We start from the raw sequence: 16,476 nt of genomic DNA on the forward strand, positions 1-16,476 counted from the left end.
ACTGGGGTTGGCTGCATGAACACAGCCTGAAGAGAGCCAGTGCACCACAGCTAGCCAGGAGGGAGTCCAGGGAAAAGTCTGGAACTGCCTAAGAGGCAAGAGACGTTTTCTTACCTCTTTATTTCATGGTGCGTGAGGAGAGGGAATTAAGGGCACCGCCTAAACGAGCTCCAGAGACAGGCGCGAGCCGGGGCTATCAGCGAGGTCCCCAGAGACGGGCATGAGACACTAAGGCTGCTGCAGCCACCAAGAAGCCTGTGTGCAAGCACAAGTCACTATCCACACCTCCCCTCCCAGCAGCCTGTGCAGCCTGCCACTGCCAGGGTCCCATGATCCAGGGACAACTTCCCTGGGAGAACACATAGCCCACCTCAGGCTGTTGAAAGGTCATGCTGGCTTCTGCCGCCACAGACTCGCCCTGCATTCAGTGCCGCTCCCTCCCCCGCCCCACCAGTCAGAGTGATCCAGAGACCCCTAATCAGCTGCCTCTTTAACGCCGTCTTGTCTGGACCGGAACAGACACCCTCAGGCGACCTACACTCAGAGGTGGGGCCAAATCCAAAGCTGAACCCAAGGAGCGGAGCGAACAAAGAGAAAGGGAAATCTCTCCAAGCAGCCTCAGCAGCAGCAGATTAAATCTCCACAATCAACTTGATGTACCTTGCATCTGCGGAATATCTGAATAGACAACAAATCATCCCCAATTGAGGCAGTGGACTTTGAGAACAATGATATATTTTTTCCTTTTTCTCTTTTTGTGACTGTTTATGTGTATGCTTCTGTGTTTGATTTTGTCTGTATAGCTTTGCTTTTACCATTTGTCCTAGGGTTCTGTCTGTCCGTTTTTTGTTTTAGTATAGTTTTTAGCACTTGTTATCATTGGCAAATTTGGTTTTTGGTTTGGTTGCTCTCTTCTTTCTTTTTTTTAATTACTTAAAATTTTATTTTTAATAATTATTTTTTATTTTAATAAATTTATTTTATTTTATTGTTTTCTTTCTTTCTTCTTTTCTCTTTTTATTCTGAGCAGTGTGGATGACAGGTGCTCTGGCTGGGCATCAGGCCTGTGCCTCTGAGGTGGGAGAGCCGAGTTCAGGACTGTGGTCCACCAGAGACCTCCCAGCTCCACGTAATATCAAATCACGAAAATCTCCCAAACATCTCCATCTAAACTCCAAGACCCAGCTTCACTCAATGACCAGCAAGCTACAGTGCTGGACACCCAATGCCAAACAAGTAGCCAGACAGGAACACAAACCCACCCATTAGCAGAGAGGCTACCTAAAATTATAATAAGGTCAGAGACACCACAAAACATACCACCGGACATGGTACTGCACACCAGAAAGACAAGATACAGCCTCATCCACCAGAACACGAGCACTAGTCCCCTCAACCAGGAAACCTACACAACCCACTGAACCAACCTTAGCCTCTGGGGACAGACACCAAAAACAATGGGAACTACGAACCTGCAGCCTGCAAAAAGGAGACATCAGACACAATAAGTTAAGCAAACTGAGAAGACATAGAAACACAGAGCAGATGAAGGAGCAAGGTAAACACCCACCAGACCAAACAAATGAAGAAGAAATAGTCTACCTGAAAAAGAATTCAGAGTAATGATAGTAAAGATGATCCAAAATCTTGGAAACATAATGGAGAAAATACAAGAAAAGTTTAACAACAACCTAAAGAACTAAAGAGAAAACAAACGATGAATAACACAACAAATGACACTAAAAATACTCTAGAAGAAATCAATAGCAGAAAAACCAGGGCAGAAGAATGGATAAGTGACCTGGAAGATAAAAATGTGGAAATAACGGGCTTCCCCGGTGGCGCAGTGGTTGGGAGTCCACCTGCCAATGCAGGGGATGCGGGTTTGTGCCCTGGTCTGGGGGAATCCCACATGCCACAGAGCGGCTGGGCCCGTGAACCATGGCTGCTGGGCCTGCATGTCCAGAGCCTGTGCTCTGCAGTGGGAGAGGCCACAAAAGTGAGAGGCCCGTGTACTGCAAAAAACAAACAAACAAAAAGAGTGGAAATAAATACTGCAGAGCAGAATGAATAAAAATGAAAAAAATTGAGGACACATTCAGAGCCATCTGGGACAACATAAAGTGCACCAACGTTCAAATTATAGGGGTCACAGAAGAAGAAGAGAAAAAGAAAGGGACGATGATTACCTTAAATATAAATGGATTAAATGCTCCAACAAAAAGACATAGACTGGCTGAATGCGAAAAAAAACAAGACCCATATATATGCTGTCTACAAGAGACCCACTTCAGACCTAGGGACACATACAGACTGAAAGTGAGGGGATGAAAAAAGATATTCCATGCAAATGGAAATTAAAAAAAAGATGGAGTAGCAATTCTCATATCAGACAAAATTGACTTTAAAACAAAGACTATTACAAGAGACAAAGAAAGACATACATAATGATCAAGGGATCAATCCAAGAAGAAGATATAACAATTGTAAATATTTATGCACCCAACATAGGAGCACCTCAATACATAAGGCAAATACTAACAGCCATAAAAGGGGAAATTGACAGTAACATCATCATAGTAGGGGACTTTAACACCCCACTTTCACCAATGGACAGATCAACCAAAATGAAAATAAATAAGGAAACACAAGTTTTAAATGATACATTAAACAAGATGGACTTAATTGATATTTATAGGACATTCCATCCAAAAATAAAAGACTACACATTCTTCTCAAGTGCTCATAGAACATTCTCTAGGATAGATCATATTGTGGGATGTCAATTACAGGAAAAAAGTGTGTAAGTTATACAAACACATGGAGGCTAAACAACACACTACTTAATAATGAAGAAATCACTGAAGAAACCAAAGAGGAACTCAAAAAATACCTAGAATCAAATGACAATGAAAACACAATGACCCAAAACCTATGCAATGCAGCAAAAGCAATTTTAGGAGGGAACTTTATAGCGATACAATCCTACCTCAAGAAAAAAGAATCCTCTCAAATAAACAACCTAACATTACACCTAAAGCAATTAGAGAATGAAGAACAAAAAAACCCCAAAGTTAGCAGAAGGAAAGAAATCATAAAAATCAGATCAGAAATAAATGAAAAAGAAATGAAGGAAACAATAGCAAAGATCAATGAAACTAAAAGCTGGTTCTCTGAGAATATAAACAAAATTGATAAACCATTAGCCAGACTTATCAGGATAAAATGAGAGAAGACTCAGATCAATAGAATTAGAAATGAAAAAGGAGAAGTAACAACTGACACTGCAGAAACACAAAGGATAATGAGAGACTACTACAAGCAACTCTATGGCAATAAAATGGACAACCTGGAAGAAATGGACAAATTCTTAGAAGTACACAACGTTCCCAGACTGAACCAGGATGAAGTAGAAAATATGAGCAGACCAATCACAAGCACTGAAATTGAAACTGTGATTAAAAACCTTCCAACCAACAAAAGCCCAGGACCAGATGGCTTCACAGGCGAATTCCATGAAACATTTACAGGAGAGCTAACATCTATCTTGCTCAAACTCTTCCAATACATAGCAGAGGGAGGAACACTCCCAAACTCATTCTGTGAAGCCACCATCACTCTCATACCAAAACCAGAAAAAGATGTCAGAAAGAAAGGCCTACTACAGGCCAATATCACTGATGAACATAGATGCAAAAACCCTCAACAAAATAGTAGCAAACAAAATCCAACAATACATTAAAAGGATCATACATTATGATGAAGTGGGGATTATCCCAGGAATGCAAGGATTCTTCAATATATGCAAATCAATCAATGTGATACACCATATTAACAAACTGAAGGATAAAAACCATATGATCATCTCAATAGATTCAGAGAAAGCTTTTGACAAAATTCAACACCCGTTTCTGATAAAAAACCCTCCAGAAAGTAGACATACAGGGAGCTTACCTCAACATAATAAAGGCCATATATGACAAACCCACAGCCAACATTGTGCTCAATGGTGAAACACTGAAACGATTTACACTAAGATCAGGAAGAAGACAAGGTTGTCCACTCTCACCACTATTATTCTGCATTGTTTTGGAAGTTTTAGCCACAACAATCAAGAGAAGAGAAAGAAATAAATAAAAGAAATCCAAATCGGAAAATAAGAAGTAAACTGTCACTGTTCGGAGATGACATGATACTATATATAGAAAATCCTAAAGATGTTACCAGAAAATTACTAGAGATAATCAATGAACTTGCTAAAGTAGCAGGATACAAAATTAATGCACAGAAATCTCTTGCATTCCTGAACACTAATGATGAAAAATCTGAAAGTGAAATTAAGGGAACACTCCCATGTACCATTGCAACAAAAAGAATAAATACCTAGGAATAAACTTACCTAAGGAGACAAAAGACCTGTATGCAGAAAACTGTAAGAAACTGATGAAAGAAATTAAAGATGATACAAATAGATGGAGAGATAACCATGTTCTTGGATTGGAAGAATCAACATTGTAAAAATGACTATACTATCCAAAGCAATCTATTGATTCAGTTCAATCCCTCTCAAACTACCCCTGGCATTTTTCACAGAACTAGAACAAAAAATTTCACAATTTATATGGAAACACAAAAGACACCAAATAGCCAAAGCAATCTTGAGAACGAAAAACGGAGCTGGAGGAATCAGACTCCATGACTTCAGACTATACTAGAGAGCGACAGTAATCAAGACAGTATGGTACTGGCACAAAAACAGACATATAGATCAATGGAACAGGATAGAGAGCCCAGAGGTAAACCCACGCACATATGGTCACGTTATTTTTGATAAATGAGACAATGATATACAATGGAGAAAAGACAGCCTCTACAAGTGGCTCTGGGAAATTGGATGGCTACATGTAAAAGAATGAAATTAGAACACTCCCTAACACCATACGCAAAAATAAACTCAAAATGGATTAAAGAACTAAATTTCAAGCCAGAGGCTATAAAACTCTTTGAGGAAAAAATAGGCAGAACACTCTATGACATAAATCACAGCAAGATCCTTTTTGACCCACCTGTTAAAGAAATGGAAATATAAACAAAACTAAACAAATTGGACCTAATGAAACAATAGATTTTGCGCAGCAAAGGAAACCATAAAGAAGACAAAAGACAACCCTCAGAATGGGAGAAAATATTTGCAAATGAAGCAACTGACAAAGGATTAATCTCCAAAATTCACAAGGAGCTCATGCAGCTCAATGTCATAAAAAAAAAAAAAACCCAAACCAGAAATGGGCAGAAGACCTAAATAGACATTTCTCCGAAGAAGATATAGAGATTGTCAACAAACACATGAAAGAATGCTCAACATCATTAATCATTAGAGAAATGCAAGTCAAAACTACAATGAGATATAATCTCACACCAGTCAGAATGGCCATGATAACAAAATATACAAACAATAAATGCTGGAGAGGGTGTGGAGAAAAGGGAACCCTCTTGCACTGTTGGTGGGAATGTAAATTGATACAGCCACTATGGAGAACAGTATGGACGTTCCTTAGAAAACTGAAAAAAACTACCATGTGACCCAGCAATCCCACTGCTTGGCATACACCGTGCAAAAACCATAATCCAAAAAGTCATGTACCACAGTGTTCACTGCAGCTCTATTTACAATAGCCAGGGCATGGAAGAAACCTGAGTGTCCATCAACAAATGAATGGATAAAGAAGATGTGGCACATATATACAATGGAATATTAGCCATAAAAAGAAACGAAATTGAGTTATTTGTACTGAGGTGGATGGACTTACAGTGTGTCATACAGAGTGAAGTACGTCAGAAAGACAAAAACAAATACTGTATGGTAACACATATATATGGAATCTAAAAAAGAAAAAACAGTCATGAAGAACCTAGGGGCAGGACGGGAATAAAGAAAAGACTTACTAGAGAATGCACTTGACGACACGGGGAGGGGGAAGGGTAAGCTGGGACAAAGTGAGAGAGTGGCATGGACATATATACACTACCAAATGTAAAACATAGCCAGTGGGAAGCAGCCGCATAGCACAGGGAGATCAGCTCAGTGCTTTGTGACCACCCAGAGGGGTAGGACAGGGAGTGTGGGAGGGAGACGCAAGAGCGAAGAGATATGGGGATATATGTATATGTATAGCTGATTCACTTTGTTATAAAGTACAGACTAACTCACCTTTGTAAAGCAATTATACTCCAATAAAGATGTTAAAGAAAATAAAAGGTATCAATGTGCACATTTCAGAGACTTAAGAAAAACAAAAAACCTCTCTTCTCCAGTGGCAGTTCTCAAAGGAATTGACAGCTGAGTGATGTCAGACAACAAATTCCCGAGAGCTGGGGCAAATTAACTCTGTAGGTCATGAAGGGATATCTGGATGGTGTCGCATACAATCCATTACAATGAACAAATATTTGTAGGGAAAAAAAATTCACGATCCTTGGTAGATAAAGAGCTATAAAATCACCAAGTGAGCCTCTGATAGCAAGAGTCTGGGTTGGAGTGGAGATCCATCAATAGGTATATTATTTGTTCCCAGGTAGGACTGCTGTGTTAAAACTCTCTGACTTGCTACATCCTTACGATTCTATTATTTGGTTCTCAGTGCCTTATGGAATGTTGGGCATGCAATAATATTGACTGATGATATTGATATAAAGGGAAATATTTGTAATCGAGCCTTGTTAAAATGTTAGCTTATTTGAGGCAAAATTTTATATAAGATTTGTTTAGAGTAAAAGTTCACCCCTCAACTGATCATTTTGTGGTCTTGTGTGTGTATATGTCTGTTGGACCTTGTCATAAAATAACTATTTTTTTTACATCTTTATTGGAGTATAATTGCTTTACAATGGTGTGTTAGTTTCTGCTTTATAACAAAGTGAATCAGTTATACATATACATATGTTCCCATATCTCTTCCCTCTTGCGTCTGTCTCCCTCCCAACCTCCGTATCCCACCCATCCGTGTGGTCACAAAGGACGGAGCTGATCTCCCTGTGCTATGCGGCTGCTTCCCACTAGCTAGCTATTTTACGTTTGGTAGTGTATATATGTCCATGCCACTCTCTCACTTTGTCACAGCATACCCTTCCCCCTCACCATATGCTCAAGTCCATTCTCTAGTAGGTCTGTGTCTTTATTCCCATCTTACCCCTAGGTTCTTCATGACATTTTTTTCTTATATTCCATATATACGTGTTAGCATATAGTGTCTTTCTCTTTCTGACTTACTTCACTTTGTATGACAGACTCTAGGTCCATCCACCTCACTATAAATAACTCAATTCCATTTCTTTTTATGGTTGAGTAATATTCCATTGTATATATGTGGTCACATCTTCTTTATCCATTCATCCAATGATGGACACTTCTCTGGGCTATTGTAAGTAGAGCTGCAATGAACATTTTGGTACATGACTCTTTTTGAATTATGGTTTCCTCAGAGTATATGCCCAAGAGTGGGATTGCTGGGTCATATGGTAGTTCTATTTGTAGCTTTTTAAGGAACCTCCAAGCTGTTCTCCATAGTGGTTGTACCAATTCACTTTCCCACCAGCAGTGTAAGAGTGTTCCCTTTTCTCCACACCCTCTCCAGCATTTATTGTTTGTATATTTTGTTATGATGGCCATTTGACTGGTGTGAGATGATATCTCTTTGTAGTTTTGACTTGCATTTCTCTAATGATTAATGATGTTCAGCATTCTTTCATGTGTTTGTTGACAATCTCTATATCTTCTTTGGAGAAATGTCAATTTAGGCGTTCTGTCCACTTTTGGATTGGGTTTTTTTTTTGTTGTTGTTATTGAGCTGCATGAGCTGCTTATAAATTTTAGCAATTAATCCTTTGTCAGTTGCTTCATTTGCAAATATTTTCTCCCATTCTGAGGGTTGTCTTTTGGTCTTGTTTAAGGTTTCCTTTGCTGTGCAAAAGCTTTGAAGTTTCATTAGGTCCCATTTGTTTTTTTTTTTTTAATTTCCATTTCTCTAGGAAGTGGGTCAAAAAGGATCTTGCTGTGATTTATGTCACAGAGTGTTCTGCCTATGTTTTCCTCCAAGAGTTTGACAGTTTCTGGCCTTACATTGAGGTCTTTAATCCATTATGACCCTATTTTTGTGTATGGTTCTAGGGAGTGATCTAATCTCATACTTTTCCATGTACCTGTCCAGTTTTCCCTGCACCACTTTCTCCACTGTACATTCCTGCCTCTTTTATCTAAGATAAGGTGACCATATGTGCGTGGGTTTATCTTTGGGCTTTCTATCCTGTTCCCTGGATCTATCTTTCTGTTTTTTGTGCCAGTACCATACTGTCTTGATTACTGTAGCTTTGTAGTATAGTCTGAAGTCAGGGAGCCTGATTCCTCCAGCTTCATTTTTCATTCACAAGATTGCTTTGGCTATTTGGGGTCTTTTGTGTTTCAATACAAATTGTGAAATTCTTTTGTTCTAGTTCTGTGAAAAATGCCAGTGGTAGTTGAATAGGTATTGCATTGAATCTGTAGATTGCTTTGGGTAGTACAGTCATTTTCACAATGTTGATTCTTCCAATCCAAGAACATGGTATATCTCTCCATCTATTTGTATCATCTTTAACTTCGTTCACCAGTGTCTTATAATTTTCTGCATAGAAATCTTTTGTCTCCTTAGGTAGGTTTATTCCTAGATATTTTATTCTTTTTGTTGCAATGGTAAATGGGAGTGTTTTCTTGATTTCATTTTCAGATTTTTCATCATTAGTGTATAGGAATGCCAGAGACTTCTGTGGTATCCTGCTACTTTACCAAATTCATTGATTAGCTCTAGTAGTTTTCTGGTAGCATCTTTAGGATTCTCTATGTATAGTATCATGCCATCTGCAAACAGTGACAGGTTTACTTCTTTTTCGATTTGGATTCCTTTTATTTCCTTTTCTTCTCTGATTGCTGTGTCTAAAACTTCCAAAACTATGTTGAATAAGAGTGGTGAGAGTGGGCAACCTTGTCTTGCTCCTGATCTTAGTGGAAATGGTTTCAGTTTTTCACCATTGAGGACAATGTTGGCTGTGGGTTTGTCATATATGGCCTTTATTATGTTCAGGAAAGTTTCCTCTATGCCTACTTTCTGGAGGGTTTTTTATCATAAATGGGTGTTGAGTTTTGTCGAAAGCTTTCTCTGCATCTATTGAGATGATCATATGGATTTTTCTCTTTCAGTTTTTTGTATGGTGTATCACATTGATTGATTTGCATATATTGAAGAATCCTTGCATTCCTGGAATAAACCCCACTTGATCATGGTGTATCATCCTTTTCATGTGCTGTTGGATTCTGTTTGCTAGTATTTTGTTGAGGATTTTTGCCTCTATGTTTATCAGTGATATTGGCCTGTAGTTTTCTTTCTTGGTGACATCCTTGTCTGGTTTTGCTATCAGGGTCATGGTGGCCTCGTAGAATGAGATTGGGAGTGTTCCTCCCTCTTCTATATTTTGGAAGAGTTTGAGAAGGATAGGTGTTAGCTCTTCTCTAAATGTTTGATAGAATTCGCCTGTGAAGCCATCTGGTCCTTGGCTTTTGTTTGTTGGAAGATTTTTAATCACAGTTTCAATTGCAGTGCTTGTGATTGGTCTGTTCATATTTTCTATTTCTTCCTGAGGCAATTTTGGCAGGTTGTGCATTTCCAAGAATTTGTCCATTTCTTCCAGGTTGTCCATCTTATTGGCATAGAGTTGCTTGTAGTTATCTCTCATGATCTCTTGTATTTCTGGAGTGTCAGTTTTTACTTCTCCTTTTTAATTTCTAATTCTATATATTTGAGTCTTCTCCCTTTTTTTCTTGATGAGTCTGGCTAATGGTTTATCAATTTTGTTTATGTTATCAAAGAACCAGCTTTTAGAGTTATTGATCTTTGCTATCTTTTCCTTCATTTCTTTTTCATTTATTTCTGATCTGATCTTTATGATTTCTTTCCCTCTGCTAACTTTGGGGTTATTTTATTCTTCTTTCTCTAGTTGTTTTAGTTGTTAAGTTAGGTTGTTTATTTGAGATGATTCTTTTTTCTTGAGGTAGGATTGTATTGCTATAAACTTCCTTTTAGAATGGCTCTTGCTGCGTCCCATAGGTTTGGGTCATCGTGTTTTCATTGTCATTTATTTCTAGGTAGTGTTGGATTTCCTCTTTGATTTCTTCCGTGATCTCTTGGTTATTATGTTGTGTATGTTTTAGCCTCTCTGTGTTTGTATTTGTTACAAATTTTTTCCTGTAATTGATATCTAGTGTCATAGCATTGTGGTTGGAAAAGATACTTGATACTATTTCAATTTCCTTAAATTTACCAAGGCTTGATTTGTGACCCACGATATGATCTATCCTGGAGCATGTTCCATAGGCACTTGAGAGAAGGTGTACTCTGCAGCTTTTGGGTGGAATGTCCTATAAATATCAAGTCCATGATGTTTACTGTATCATCTAAAGCTTGTGTTTTCTTCTTTATTTTAATTTTGGATGATCTATCCATTGGTGAAAGTGGGATGTTAAAGTTCCTTTGATTTGTTATGTCGATTTTCGATATGATTGTGTTATTGTCGATTTTCCCTTTTGTGCCTGTTAGCATTTGCCTTATGTATTGAGGTGCTCCTATGTTTGGTGCATAAATATTTACAATTGTTGTACCTTCTTCTTGGATTATTACCTTGATCGTTATGTAGTGTCCTTCCTTGTCTCCTATAATAGTCTTTGTTTAAAGTTTATTTTGTTTGATATGAGAATTGCTACTCCAGCTTTCTTTTGATTTCCATGTGCATGGTATATCTTTTTCCATCCCCTCACTTTCAGTCTGTATGTGTCCCTAGGTCTGAAGTGGGTCTCTTGTACACAGCATATATACGGGTCTTGTTTTTTTAATCCATTCAGCCAGTCTGTGTCTTTTGGTGGGAGCATTTAATCCATTTACATTTAAGGTAATTATCAATATGTATGTTCCTATTACGATTTTCTTAATTGTTTTGTGTGTATTATTGTAAGTCTTTTCCTTCTCTTGTGTTTCCTGCCTCAAGAAGTTCCTTGAGCATTTGTTGTAAAGCTGGGTTGGTGGTGCTGAATTCTCTTAGCTTTTGCTTGTCTGTAAAGATTTTAATTTCTCTGTCGAATGTGAATGAGATCCTTGCTGGGTCGAATAATCTTGGTTGTAGGTTTTTCCCTTTCATCACTTTAAATATGTCCTGCCACGCCCACTGGCTTGCAGAGTTTCTGCTGAAAGATCAGTTGTTAACCTTATGGGGATTCTCTTGTATATTATGTGTTGTTTTTCCTTGCTGCTTTTAATATTTTGATAGATTGATTAATATGTGTCATGGCATGTTTCTCCTTGGATTTATCCTGTATGGGACTCTCTGCTCTTCCTGGAGTTGATTAATTCCTTCCTTTCCCATATTAGGGAAGTTTTCAACTATAATCTCTTCAAATATTTTCTCAGTCCCTTCTTTTCCTCTTCTTCTTCTGGGACCCCTATATTTCAAATGTTGGTGCTTTTAATATTGTCCCAGAGGTCGCTGAGACTGTCCTCAATTATTTTCATCTTTTTTCTTTATTCTGCTCTGTGGTAGTTATTTCCACTATTTTATCTTCCAAGTCACTTATCCATTCTTTGGCCTCAGTTATTCTATTGATTCCTTCTAGAGAATTTTTTTTTCTATTTTTATTCTTGCTTTTTTTTTTTCTTTCCAGAGAATTTTAAATTTCATTTGCTGTGTTGTTCATCATTGTTTGTTTGCTTTTTTGTCCTTTTAGGTCCTTGTTTAACGTTTCTTGTATTTTCTCCATTCTATTTCTAAGATTTTGGATCATCTTTACTATCATTATTCTGAATTCTTTTTAGGTAGATTGCCTATTTCCTCTTCATTTGTTTGGTCTGGTGGGTGTTTACCTTGCTCCTTCATGTGCTGTGTGTTTCTCTGTCTTCTCATTTTGCTTATCTTACTGTGTTTGGGGTCTCCTTTTCACAGGCTGCCAGTTCATAGTTCCCATTGTTTTTGGTGTCTGCCTGCAATGGCTAAGGTTGGCTCAGTGGGTTGTGTAGGCTTCCTGGTTGAGGGGAGTACTGCCTGTGTTCTGATGGATGAGGCTGGATCTTGCTTTTCTTGTGGTTAGGTCTGCGTCTGGTGGTGTGTTATAGGATTTCTGTAACCTTATCATGATTTTAGGCAGCCTCTCTGCTAATGGGTCCGTTTGTGTTCCTGTCTTGCTAGTTGTTTGGCATAGGGTGTCCAGCACTGTAGCTTGCTGGTCGTTGAGTGGAGCTGGGTCTTGGCATTCAGATGGAGATCTCTGGGATGTTTATGTCGTTTGATAATTACGTGGAGCTGGGAGGTCTCTCGTGGACCGATGTCCTGAACCTGGCTATCCCACCTCAGAGGCACAGGCCTGACACCTGGCCAGAGCACTAAGGCCCTGTCTGCCACATGGCTCAGAATAAAAGGGGAAAAAATATATATATATATAAAATAAAGTTATTAAAATAGAAAATAAAAATAATTATTAAAAATAAAAAAATTTTAAAGTAATTTTTAAAATTTTTAAAAAGGAAAGAAAGAAAGAAGGGAGCAACCAAACCAAAAAACAAATCCACCAATGATAAGAAGTGTTAGTAACTATACTGAAAAAAAAAAAAAAGGACAGACGGCACCCTAGGACAAATGGTAAAAGCAAAGCTATACAGACAAAATCACCCAAAGAAGCATATACATACACACTCACAGAAAGAGATAAAGGAATAATATATATATGTTGTTGCTCTCAAAGTCCATTGCCTCAGTTTTCGGATGATTCATTCATTGTCTATTCAGGTATTCCACTGATGCAGGGTAAATCAAGTTGATTTTGAAAATTTAATCTGCTGCTCCTGAGACCGCTGGGAGAGATTTCCCTTTCTCTCCTTTGTTTGCAGAGCTCAGTTCTTGATTTGGCCTAGCCTCTGTGTGTAGGTCACCTAAGGGTCTCTGTTCTTCGATCAGACAGGACGGGGTTAAAGTGGCAGCTGATTAGGGGGCTCTGGCTCACTCAGGCCAGGGGGAGGGATTGTTACGGACTGCAGGGCGAGCCTGTGGCAGCAGAGGCCAGCGTGACATTGCAACAGCCTGAGGCACACAGTGTGTTCTCCTGGAGAAATTGTCATTGTCCCACAGTGTTGCGCTGCACAGGCTCCCAGGAGGGGAGGTGTGGATAGTGACCTATGCTTGCACACAGGCTTCTTGGTGGCTGCAGCAGCAGACTTAGCATTTCATACCTGTCACTGGTGTCCGTGCTGATAGCCACGGCTCATGCCTATCTCTGGAGGTCATTTAGGCGGTGCTCTGAATCCCCTTTCCACACGCATCCCGAAACAATGATCTCTTCCTTCTTAGGCAGGTCAGAGGTTTTCCCGGTCTCCTTTCCGGTTAGCTGTGGCTACTAGTCTACTTCAGGCTGTGTTCCTGCAGCCAACCCTAGTCCTCTCCCTGGGATCTGACCTCCGAAGCTTGAGCCTCAATTCCCACCCCCCACCCGCCCCGGCAGGTGAACAGACAAGCCTCTTGGGCCGGTGAGTCCTAGTCGGCACTGATCCTCTGTGAGGCAATCTCTCCGCTTTGCCCTCTGCACCCCTGTTGCTGCGCTCTCCTCTGTGGCTCCAAAGCTTCCCCCTTGCCACCCCCATCTCCGCCAATGAAGGGGCTTCCTAGTGTGTGGAAACTTTTCCTCCTTCACAGGTCCCTCCCCCTGGTGCAGGTCCCATCCCTATTCTTTTGTCTCTGTTTTTTCTTTTATCTTTTGGCCTACCCAGGTCCGTGGGGTGTTTCTTGCCTTTTGGGAAATCTGAGGTGTTCTGCCAGCATTCAGTAGGTGTTTTTTAGGAGTTGTTCCATATATAGATGTATTTCAGATGTATTTGTGGGGAGGAAGTTGATCTCCACGTCTTACGCTTCAGCCATCTTGAAGGTCTCCCCTAACAAAGATTTTGAAGCAAAAAAAAAAAAAAAAAGCTCCAACTAGCAACTGCCCATGAACACACTTGAAACAGATGAAAAATGGAAAGCCTCAGCAAGGAAATCAGAAGTCTCAGCAGAAGACACCGCAGTGGCCAGGACGGGTCACAGAGCCTTCCCTACCAGGAAGGGGGGAAACCAGTCTTGTCTCTTTTTGAAGACTTCTCTTTCTTCTTGGGGTCTCCATTCCAAGGAATCAGGAAGCTCACATTGAGTCCAATCATCTTGGTGGACAGGTGTGACTTTCTTTTCCAAGCTGGTGCGACCTTGTGTAGGCCTTTTCCCCCTGCTTCTCTGTGGTTTCTTTATGTTTGATCTTGGACATCTCTTATAACTCCATTTAACTTAGTTATTAAGTTCTTAAATTAAAAGTGGATGGACACGGGGGACCTGGGTTGACAGGAAGTCTTGGAGACAGTTCTAAGAGGACGAAATTCTTAAAGAGAAAGTGAGAATAAGCTTGCATCCCAGAAGCCTACTGGGAAGGAAGTGGATAGGCTCAGGAGAGGTTAGAAGAAGGAAATGCTTTTTGTAAGTGCTGAAAATCTCACTGTCTCATTGTTAGTGGCCTTATGTAGAGTTCCATCTTCCACATTTGTCTGGGACTGATGGGCTCTCTCCTTCTAGACAAAAATGTAACAAGGGAATGGAAGATGTCACTACCAAGTGGGTCCTCTAACCACCATGCTCAGGAAAATAGCATGGAAGGCTTCCTATACCCAGAAGCAAATTTTTGGATGCCAATCATCTTGAATATTGGCTAAGGAAGATAACCTTCCTCTGACCCAGGGTAGGACTGGCTGGAGGCTGAGGCAGCGGGATAGACTAGGGAAATTTAGGGCTGATTAGAAGGAAGCACAATGAACGACATAGGGCAGAAAGAGCAGATGTGACCAGGAGTGGTAAGCATCTGGTTTGGATTGCAAAGGACCACCTTTTAGACACTTCCTCCTCCAACCTCCAGAGCTTCAATTAAACCATCTGACTCATGATGTGAAAACCCACATAATTCAGGTGCACCATCAACAGCAGCAGCAGAGACCACTGGCTCTGCAGGACCACTGCTGATGCAGTTTATATTCTTTTGGTCTCTAACTAATGAGAAAACAAAAAGTCTCAACAGGTATTATTTAAATCCCTGTGGAGACTCTCTCATTGTCTAAGGCAATGGTTCTTAAAGTGTGGTCCCTGGACCAGCAGTGTTAGCATCACCCGAGAAATGGTTAGAAATGCAAATTTTCGAGACCCAGCCCCAATCTACTGTATTAGACACTCTGAATCTTAACTCTGAGTTTTATAAGTGCTCAACACCTAGCAATTGAAAACATATCACCCCCAAAGTTCTGTAATCCCTATGCCCCTTAGCTTTAACCAGGTTACCCTTTTAGAATTTCTAGGAATTTTGGGGGGGCATATTTCACCCCTCTCACGTAGCATACAAAGGAATAAATTGAACAACCTCAGTGTTTATCTCCTCACCTATTTTTAGAGCTCTTAGCACATAAAATGAAAATAAAAGACTTTTTTATTAAAGAAAATCCATAGCAAATTGGAAAGCAGCAGATGCCACATTAAGATCAACATCTTGCAAACGGTATATCCATATGGGATCACAGATATTTTGTCAAATTCATGGAAAGAGAAGAAAACAGGGTAGAGAGGAGTAGGTGGTGAGTCAGCACCACCTGCTGCTCAGCCTGTGTACATTCCTAGCAGGTGCCCTCATTACTCATCCTTGATAAGGGTGCTTCTCACCCTGAGCACAAGGACTCTCCCAGCACACCTGCCTCTGACTTCCTTGTGTTCCATCATCTTCTGTTGCCCCAAGTACTGGTCATATTTTCTCTCCATTTGTAAAGCCCTTCACCTCAGTGCCCCTTCACCAGTGCCCCAAGTACTGGTCATATTTTCTCTCCATTTCCTCCTTCTTTTGTGGGATTGCCAGTACCTTCCTGTCTATGCTGGGCCAAGGTAGAACACATCTTGGCCCTTCCTACCTCTACTGGCCACCTGAAGACATGTCCCCCGCCTACTACCTTAATTGTGGTTCTCATAAGAGAGAGGTATCTTCACTCACCACTTACATACTCTCTTTTAGCTGAAGAAGGACTCAATTCTAATAACGCCTTTCAGGTTGCTAGATTTACCAAATAGAAATATTTGAATTTCAAATAAACAATGAAATATTTTTTGTAGTGTAGGTATGTCCCATGTAATACTTGGGACATACTTATACTAAAAAAGTGTTCATTGTTTATCTGAAATTCAAATTTAACTACGTGTCTTAAATTTTACCTGGCAAGCTTATTTCCAGGGAACAGGGGTTCCCATTTCATTTTCTTAACTCAGGAGTGTCACTTCCTATCAGAAAGGAACAAAAATAAGGACAGGCTTACCTGCACACTAGCCACATATTGATTAAATATTGAAATGACAATATTT

Source organism: Globicephala melas, chromosome 4 (assembly GCF_963455315.2).
Source record: "Globicephala melas chromosome 4, mGloMel1.2, whole genome shotgun sequence".
NCBI lineage: Eukaryota > Metazoa > Chordata > Mammalia > Artiodactyla > Delphinidae > Globicephala > Globicephala melas.